The sequence below is a fragment of the Maniola hyperantus genome, chromosome 5, assembly GCF_902806685.2.
Source record: "Maniola hyperantus chromosome 5, iAphHyp1.2, whole genome shotgun sequence".
NCBI classification, from domain to species: Eukaryota; Metazoa; Arthropoda; class Insecta; order Lepidoptera; family Nymphalidae; genus Maniola; species Maniola hyperantus.
Genome location: NC_048540.1, coordinates 2,256,180 through 2,265,950, shown reverse-complemented (window position 1 = coordinate 2,265,950; position 9,771 = coordinate 2,256,180). Strand labels below are relative to the sequence as shown.

The 9,771-nt window shown below is 36.3% G+C and overlaps 1 protein-coding gene across 1 annotated transcript in view; it reads left to right on the top strand.

Moving 5' to 3' along the window:
- The first annotated feature begins 8,084 nt into the window (after positions 1–8,084).
- LOC117982475 (uncharacterized) overlaps positions 8,085–9,771 on the top strand; it is a 190,038-nt gene continuing 188,351 nt past the window's right edge. Inside the window, exon 1 of the mRNA XM_069498644.1 lies at positions 8,085–8,427. The gene's annotated coding sequence lies outside the window, so the exon portion shown is untranslated. The remainder of the gene's footprint in view (positions 8,428–9,771) is intronic.

Sequence of the window (9,771 nt, the reverse complement as noted above, 5' to 3'; positions counted from 1 at the left end):
TTCATTCAATTCAAAAGAAGCTATTAAAATTATGTTTTCAATATAGGTATGTGAGGAGTCAAGACAATTTCACTAATAATAATATTATGTATATCTATCCCGGCAAGCTGAGGACCGATGGCCAAGTAGATGTGTACTAATTACTATGCGTCAACTAACTTTTACAACTAATTTCTTTATGAGAGATTTGTATCTAGGACGGTCGGTCCTTTATATTGTCGTTTAAGAACTTTATAAATCGTCCGTGATTAAAGTTTTAATAAAACTGTAGCACTTAACAGTTTCTGACAGCGAACGAATCACGACAATCTAAAGCCATCGTATATTATTGTAATAGTGCCAATTAACTTACTTTATTACTAAAGGCTGTTTAATGTGAAAGTACTGTAGAGAAAGGTACTTAAACTTTATAAATATATAAGTAGTATATTAAAATGAACTCTTATATACTTGCCTATATATTATATGATAAATGATACCTTCATTAAACGGTATAAAAGCGGATAAACTTACATAAAATACTCTTAACAATTATTTATAATTCTAGTTTTTATTAAGTATATACCTACTTGGAACCACAGAAATCTAATAAGGTTCTTAATTTCTGTACTTGAAGCCATTTATTTTTATATGATCCGTTTCTAAATTACCACAGAAAATTCAACCTCCATTACGCACCTAATTAGCAATAATTAGCTAGAATAATAGAGCCTAAGCATAGAACAATAATTAAATTGTAGAGCCAAGCCAACGGAACCAGCGGAAAACATGCGAAAAATAACCGTTTGGCTTTGCCGTAGAGTCTGCAGATACGCCATCTGTATGATCATTTGTGTAACTTTATTAACACCATCTAGTAGCGAGTAGAAAACTTTAACTTAACTATCCAACAATAGATAGCGGTAGCAGTAGAAAAATTATTACTTTACATCCAAATAAATATAAAAGGAAAAGGTGACTGACTGACTGACTGATTTATAAATGCACATCTGAAACTATAGGACGAATTGGGCTGAAATTTGGCATGCAGATACTTATTATAACGTAGGCATCCACTAAGAACGGATTTTTGAAAATTGAACCCCTATGGGAGTAAAATAGAGGGTTGAAATTTATGTAGGTAGTCCACGTAATTATCATCATAATCCGATAGATGTCCACTGCTGGACATAGGTCTCTTGTAGGAACTTTCATACGCCACGGTCTTGCGCCGCCTGAATCCAGCGGGTCCTGGATCTCGTCTGATGTCGTCCGTCCACATAGTGGGGTGTCTTCCAACGCTGAGTCTTCTGGTGCGAGGTCGCCATTCCAGCACCGTGGGATCTATCTATCGGTTTTCCGAACTACATTGCCACTTAAGCTACGCAACCCGTTGAGCTATGTCGATTACTCTAGTTCTCCTACGGATCTCCTCATTTCTGATTTGATCACGTAGAGAAACTCCAAGCATAGTTCTCTCCATCGCCCGCTGAGTGACTCTAAGCTTTCTTATGGGGCCCATAGTTAGCGACCATGTCTCGGATAGCTAGACAGGCTAGCGGACAGACAGACAGACACTTTCGCATTTATATTATAATTAGTATGGATTGATTATTGGGAGGTCCTTCCAAAATACATCCTTTTGTTAGTTCTATGTGTAATAAACATTTTAAATTATCGATTAAACTAAAAAAAGCACGTCAAATAATTTTGACGTCACATGCCAGTATTCCCTCGTATTCCATAAAAGCTCGCATACTAACAAGTGTTTTGATGTTTGATAAAAAGACACTGATTTGACTAGTTGTCAAACACCGGATTGCACCGTTTTGTTCGCCAGCTCCTCAATTATATCATCAATACCTTCTTATGGGCCTACGTGTACTTGAAACATAACACCGTCATTTCAAGACCAAAGCTATATAAAATAATAAAGCAATTCCAGAGGCGGCTCATGCGTATCGAAGCGTAGACGGTGTGAACAAGAAATAGAATATTGCGTAATGCTCTGTCGATGACGTCACTTCCAGAGTAATAAATTTAAATTACCTACCGCCGAAATTTAACTATTACGTCACCCTGTTGACATTAGGGTGAGGATACACTGTTCATGACAATTCTTTTTTTTTCAGGACCGGTTAGCGCTTGCTTACAACACAGACCACCCACCTATAGACGCCTAATAGCCGGACACCCCCAATAGCCAAGCTTAGGCAGTTGCTTAGCATAAAAGTTGATCCACGCCCGTTCGGTACCCTCATTCCGCATATTGTCTTGTCTCCTCCTTAATCTCCTTCTTAATGTCGATGTACATTACTTTCGGTCGCGTACTGTACCTACAGGAATGTTGAAAGCAAATAGTGAGGTGAAACCTGAAACACTTTTGGGGGAAAATGCATGTATAATCCATGTTGATCATAATAACGAAAAGGGTTTGGCCATAGTCCTCCAGGCTGGGCAAGTGTGTAGGTATTGGCAGACTTTACATACCTTTGAGAACATTATGGAGAACTTTATTTTATTAAGTAATTATGTTTTCCTTTGATATAATTGCTTAAAACTTTGAAAAGTTAGAGGTGCGTGCCCGAAATCGAACCCCCGACCCTTCGAAGTGTTCCGAACACCTCTAAGAAAATTCCATGGGTATAAATACAATGGTCTCTTCATTGAAATTCATGCGAGATTTTTTTTAGTGAATTCGGTGTCTACTTAATTAACTTTAGTAAATAATACGCTTTGGTGTTGTGGTTTTTATGCGTTAAACGCATAAAGTTAATTAAAAAATAATAGTCTATTAAAAAACTGTAAACAGAGAATTATCTCTTATCTCTTAACGTTCTCAAGTACGCAAATCGACGACAGGTACGTTCTTATAATTTATTCACGGTTAAATTCTGCCGAAACAATGCTGGAGTACGCTCACCTATGCGTCGACTTGTGGACACTTATAACAAAAACTTCGACGAAGTAGACATTTTTGCCCTGTCTGAAGGTAGATATAAAAAGGCTATTATTGATGTTTTGAAAAAAGAAACAATAAACGATTAAAAATTTTTCAATTCACTTATGTAGAACAGTGTTATGATTATGTATTTTTGTATTGAATGTCTCCCTTATTTTGTAAATAAGACTTTTTTTTTTTTTTTTTATTAGCGCGATTAGTTGTTTAAATTTTTATGTATAGTTTAGTCGTTTGCTTGTATTTTTATATTATTATATATATGTATGTATTGTATATGTTTGTTAATGTTGTGTCGCCCTAGTTGTTTGTAGTAAGCTGTGGATAGTGTAGTGGATTACATATTTATCAATTTTGTTAGATTTAAGTCGTACCTAGTTTTAACTTTTAATATGCAATTGTTTACTGTCCCAAATAATAAAAAAAAAAAAAAAAAAAAAAAAAAAAAAAAAAAAAATCCCTAAACCCTAATGAATGCAGCATAAAAATTTGTTATGGTTTATACAGGTCCAAAAGAAAAAAAAGTTTACAAAAATTTCGGAGTATCATTTTTGAGAAATCCTAATTAATCCTATTATTCCAATAATCCGAAATGCGAAAGTGTGTCTGTCTGTCTGCTAGCTTTTCACGGCCCAACAGTTTAACCGATTTTGATGAAATTTGGTACAGACTTAGGGCGTTTGTGCACTTATCCGTGAAATCACGGATTCCGTAAAAATACGAATCGAATGAGTACGTATTTGTATGACGGCCACTTCGAAGAATCACGGATACGAACCGAATACGGATGAGTGCACAAACGCCCTTAGCTTACATTCAGGGGAGGGACATATTATGTATGTACCTATATCCCGAGAAATCAAAGAGTTCCCACGGGATTTGTAATAAGCCTAAATCCACGCGTACGAAGTCGTGCATCATCTATTTAAATATATAAAAGGAAAAGGTGACTGACTGACTGATCTATCAACGCACAGCTCAAACTACTGGACGGATCGGGCTGAAATTTAGTATGCAGATAGCTATTATGATTTAGGCATCCGCTAAGAAAGGATTTTTTAAAATTCATCACCTAAGGGGTGAAATAGGGGTTTGAAATTCGTGTAGTCCACGCGGACGAAGTCGCGAGCATAAGCTAGTCTAAATATATAAATGGAAAAGGTGACTGACTGACTGACTGATCTATCAACACACATCTCATACTACTGGATGGATCGGCCTGAAATTTGGCATGCAGATAGCTATTATGATTTAGGCATCCGCTAAGATAGGATTTTTGAAAATTCAACCCCCGAGGGATTGAAATAGGGGTTTGAAATTTATGTAGTCCATTCAGAAGAAGTCGCGAGCATAAGCTAGTAATTTATATAAGGTAAGTAATGTATAAGGTGTCTAACTATAACTACTACCACTCATTTTAATGTAAATGTAAGAATAAAACTTAATTTTTAAGAAACAAACTTTTGTTGGTATGATAGACTTACCAACAACTGTGACGGACAAAATTACACCTTTAATGATTGGAATCGGCTTGTAAAAGTCTGTTCTAATTAGGCTCACCTATTTACTTATTTAGTATTTTTTTTTCTATGTAGAGCTAAATAGTTAAGCTGGGCACGCATGGCGGCCACTTCAAAGCGACGCAGGCGCCTATGATGTTCTATTTCTGTACCCTTTATAAAGGCGACCTGTCACGGTGCACGAAACCACGAACCACGCCACTTGTATGTGGAGTTAAATTAATGCGATTCTTATTAGCAAACTAATGAACACTATCATTTATTTTATCTCTAACATGATCCTTACACGAGTAAAGCTGCCTTAAAATTGAAGCATGTTATTAAACCATAATATTAAAAGACTAGATGACTTCGGTAAGGACTCCCTTTCTACCATCAAATAGATCGATAAATCACCTACTACTATATAGGTTAAAACTCTTTCTTTTTTACGTGAACCAAATTGTTTGACGCTTTAATGTGGCAGGAGGTAACATTATTACTTGATGTGAGTAAAATCCTAACTGGCAGAACGTGATTTCATCTGTGAATTGTGCTATAACAGATACATGTTGAAGAAGGCGTTACTTTGCGGAAATCCATAATATACAATGAACCAAAAGCTTTATTTGATCATGGATCACGATTGTCAATTTGCAGTTGTGGATTGTAAGGTCTACATCTCCTGAGGATGCTCCGAAAAAAATGTTGTGTGTGAGCGTTCGGTATTCATCGGCTCCACTATTCGCCTTCGCTTGCCTTCACTGGCCTTCGCTGCTCGTTCTCTCTTTTTTTTTTCAAAAAAGAATATTAGCAATTAGCAATGCTAATTATGACTAATATTCCTCTTTCCCCTCCAACTAAGCGTAAAGCTTGTGCTAGGAGTAGGTACGACAATAGTGCAACGGGAGGGGTTTGAACCGCCGACCTTTCGGAATTCAGTCGGCTCCTCAACCTATCAACGTCAGCTATTGATCGATGCTCTTGCACAAAGGGGCAGCGTGGCACAGACCCTTTCATACCGTTGGAAGCCACCTTATGGAATGAACTGTTGTTTTTAATCACATTACATCATAATCGACCTCGCTGATGAATGGAATGCGAACTGCTCCCTGAAAACATTTCATTGATTGTCTCTATGTAAGGAACGCAGTCACGCAAAAATCACTACCCATATTGTAAGCGAAAGTGTATTTGTTTGCTGGTTTGTCCTTCAAAGCAAAGCAATGCAAGTTAAAGCATTAAGTAAAGTAAAGCAAATCAAGGTAAAGCTTTAAGTAAAGTAAAGCAAGGTAAAGCTTTAAGTATAGTAAAGCAAGGTAAAGCTTTAAGTAAAGTAAAGCAAAGCAAGGTAAAGCTTTAAGTAAAGTAAAGCAAAGCAAAGCAAGGTAAAGCTTTAAATAAAGTAAAGCAAAGCAAAGCAATGTAAAGCTTTAAGTAAAGTAAAGCAAAGCAAAGCAAGGTAATGCTTTAAGTAAAATAAAGCAAAGCAACCTTAAAAAACATACAAACATAGAAACCTTACCCTTATGCTTACCTTTTTTATAGTTTAAGCTTAAAATGGCTGTAGTTATTAACAGTATTAGATAATACACTCTAATACATTTTGTTTTGGTAAATATAATAAATTCCAAATATATGTATTTAACAAAACTGATAACTTGATTACCTTCAATTTTAACTATCTATTTATCAATTAAAACTTTCGTTAAGAGTCTAACAAAAAAATTATAAACCATAATAATATTAGGTTATCTTACTTCAAAAAAAGTTAGGATAGCCAGGCGACAAGATAGCGCTCTTAGTTATGTTTAGGGTTCCGCATCCTAAGGATGTCAACGGGACCCTATTACTAAGCCTCCGCTGTCCGTCTGTTTGTCTGCTGGCTGTATCTCGTGAACCGTAATAGTTGATATTTTCATAGAAAGTGTTTTTCTATTGCCCCTATAAAAAAAATTGACGCTGAGAATTTAAAAAAAATCTTATTTCTTGCACGACTCGCACTTGCCCGTTTTTTATTTTAGCTTTTAAACTATCGTGAGTGATACCGATTTTTTTGCTAAATGTTTTATTATACTGTGTTTATAATAATTAGCTAAAAAGTTAGATAAGGCATTCAATTAAAGTCTGTTTTATCAATGTTATTAAAAATACTTTTTAAATTGATTTATAGAGTTGACAAAAAGGTATAAACACACAGATTGACATAATGGAATTTTTAAAATAACAACACAACACTCTTCAAATCTAAGTACTTATATATTAATAACTAGCTTATTAAATTTAAAACCCCATTTCACCCCCGGGGTTGAATTTTTAAAAATCCTTTCTTAGCGGATGCCTACGTTATAATAACTAACTATCTGCATGCCAAATTTCAGCCCGATTCGTCCAGTAGTTTGAGCTGTGCGTTGATAGTTCAGTCAGTCAGTCAGTCAGTCTCCTTTGCCGTTTATATATTTAGATAATACAAAATAATATTATGATCCATATTCCATACATACTCTACGACTCTACTCTTTTCGAAAGATACTCTTACAATATTAATATGGAGTATGTGTCTGCTAACTGTCCGAAAATAGCTTCTATCCCGGGGAAGGACATAAGCTATTTTTGTCTCGGAAAATCAAAGAGTTCCCACGAGATTCTTAAAAACCTAAATCCAGATACCTATAGATTAAGTCACGGGCATCATAATACATTTAGTACAGAGATAGCTTGCATCCTGGAGATGGACAAGCGCCACCGGAAAATCAGAGTTCTTTTATCATCTTGAGTTTTACTCTTGACGGTTTCTTCTTCTTTATCTTGGATGTTTTCCGCACTTAAACGTCTAAGTTCCCATCCCCTGTTCGTGAGACCGCTGGTGCGGCTCCCCGCCGGATCACTCCTGCCAGCCGAGTTCACTCCAAAATCCAAGCAGGTCACCCAGGTCAACGAGGACTTCGGGAAGTGTTGTTGGGGAGCTAATGTAGATTTCTCGTTGGGTAGATACACCCGCGCTGCATCTAAGCGTAAGTAGGTACGTATTCCGTAGGGCGATTTCGTAAAACCTGCATCAATCATAATTACAACCTCAATTGTTCTGATTGGCTGAATTTGTGCGATTCACAAGAATCGCACAAATTACAACAACAATCATTGTTGTAACAATGCATTGTTACAACACTGTAACAATGCATTGTAGCCAATAGTGAACGAGCATCAACCAATCAGAGGTGATTGCGATCGTGACATTGTAGCTGTCATTCTTCCGCAATCGACCAGCGGGTGTCTCTACATGCAATGCAAGCTCTGCATAGAGGGCTGTCGGTGATACCTAGAATAGAGAGTTATGTGCGTTTTAAACAATTAAAACATCACTTGCTTTAACCGTGAAGGAAAACATCGTGAGGAAACCTGCATGCCTGAGGGTTCTGCATAATGATCTCAAAGGTGTGTGAAGTCTGCCAATCGGGAACTCTGCCAACCGGTACCTACTTTGGCCAGCGTGGTGACCTATATGGCTAAAACCTTCTTTTTCTGAGAGGAGACCCCCTCAGAAGTGAGCCAGCCATGGGTTGATCATGATGCTGATGAGCTATAATGTCTCTGGGTATCCTATGTTTGTTACTCTACCACCGCGCACCAGTTCGGAATGCCGTTGCCACTGAAAAGAGCGAGCAAGAAACTCAAACAAACTACGCTGTTACGTCTACGTTAAAGAAAAATGTTACGTTATAGATGACATCATACATCGCTGAAATAAAAGAAAACCGATTATCTTTCACGATTCGCATGCATCTCGAATGTTGGCCAGTCGCTGCCTACCTACCGTTGGGGACACACGCGCGTCGCCCGCGCTTTTATAACCGCGCCGGTTAAATAAAACCTCAATTAAAATATAAAAGAAAATAAATTTCCCGACTCAAAATATAACTGTAATTACTGTGTTTGGAAGGTAACCGAAAAGTGCTTGTGTGCTTGAAAAAGGGACCACGTGATTGCAAGGTAAATATTAACTTAGATTTCAGGAAAATCTCTTATCAATAATGAAATGCAGTGAGAATTTTCTTCTTGCAAGTTGTAGATAAGTAATTTTATATCAGGCTGATTTTTTTTTTCGTGAAATAAATTGTTAAAACGTACCTACTATCACTAATATTTTAAAGCAAATATTATAGCTTATTAATTTGTTATCAATTTATGAATGGTTTATTAATTTTAAAAATACATGTCCACGGGTAGAATGCAGTGGAATTCATGGTCAAGATAGGGGCTTCTTTAGGGGACCATTCAGACGACATATTGTATCATGTACAACCTTAATGCATTGCATTATTATGGTCCAAAACTATTTTAGGAGCCCTTCCTTATATTTATGATGAACTAAATGATGCCTACGACTTCGTCCGCGTGGATTTAGGCTTTTTTTTAATCCTGTAGGAACTTTTTAATTTTCCGGGATAAAAAGTAGCCTACGCCCTTCCCCGGGTGTAAGCTAACTCATTACCAAATTTCATCAAAATGGGTTGAACTGTTGGGCCGTGAAAAGCTAGCAGACAGACAGACAGACAGACACACTTTCGCATTTATAATATTAATATGGAAGTATATGGATTCTAGTATCAGAGTCTACTGATACTACTGAAAGTTTTGATTTTCTTGTATGTTTCAATAGTTTTAGGGTCTACTTCCACTATCGCATTTTTTTGTTTGATGACCAGTTTGGCCGTCACTGTGATCTCACCTGATAAATAAAAACAAATTACCTACCTAGTTAACAAGAAGTACTTAAATGAACCTAGACCATATCCTGATCAGTACGTTCTGTTCACCGTTGAGCTATCGAGACATTTTCTTCGAGAAAATTGTTTTAAATTGCTGAATATAAAATGCTATTCCGGCATTTGTTAGCGTGAATTTTTATTTCTGGTGCGTGAAAAATGTTCGCACTTTTTTGTGCCGTAAAATATTACAATTGAGCCATCTATTTTTAATTTAGAAAGCAAAAATAAATAGGCTAGATACAAAAATTTTACTCTCTTAGTGTTAAAAGATTTGTGAAAAACTGCGTGTTTTTGTAAATTACGTCTATCAAAAACATAGCCGGGTGGGTTTTTATGAAACTTTACGTAACTTTGTAACTTTCAGTAATATTATTTATATTTATATTTATGTTTATAATTTTAAAAATGTATTTCAACTGATGTTTAACTTATGCAAAATAACTTCCGATTTGAGTTTTTAAGAAGTCGCCCGTAGGTGTGTCCGAGACTTAGTCACGAGGTTTCTGAGAAAATCGACTCAAGGGACAGACACATTATTATACATGCGAAATTGTGTTTGTTTGTT